Here is a 436-nt window from a genome sequence, read left to right as displayed (position 1 = left end):
TTGGCCATACATAAATTTTTACAAAAAAAAATATAAAAAACTAATTACAAATTTAATAAAATTATAAAAACTAACAAAAATAATTAAACCTAAATAAATCACAACCCACCTACCTACATGATCATGCAATTGTTCTCTTAATGCTTCAAGTTTCAGCTGCGACACAAATGTTTTGTTTCATCCCTGCTAGTTAAAGCAGGGGATTTCAGAGAAGGATCACTATTGTTATCAAATGGGTTGTTGTGGAACCCGCAGAACTACGAAGTCAATTGAGACGGCTTTGATTTATGTTGACTTTCACTCGGACAAACACCAAGACTTGTTAACTTAATGTATACGTTCTTTGACTTCTTTCTATTAAAAAGATCAAGATTTCTATTTATATACGAGTGTAATTTTAACACACTGATACTATAAAATATTATCCTTAAATATA

The sequence above is a fragment of the Arachis ipaensis genome, chromosome B02, assembly GCF_000816755.2.
Source record: "Arachis ipaensis cultivar K30076 chromosome B02, Araip1.1, whole genome shotgun sequence".
In the NCBI taxonomy this organism is placed as follows: domain Eukaryota; kingdom Viridiplantae; phylum Streptophyta; class Magnoliopsida; order Fabales; family Fabaceae; genus Arachis; species Arachis ipaensis.
This window is presented reverse-complemented; position numbering follows the sequence as displayed.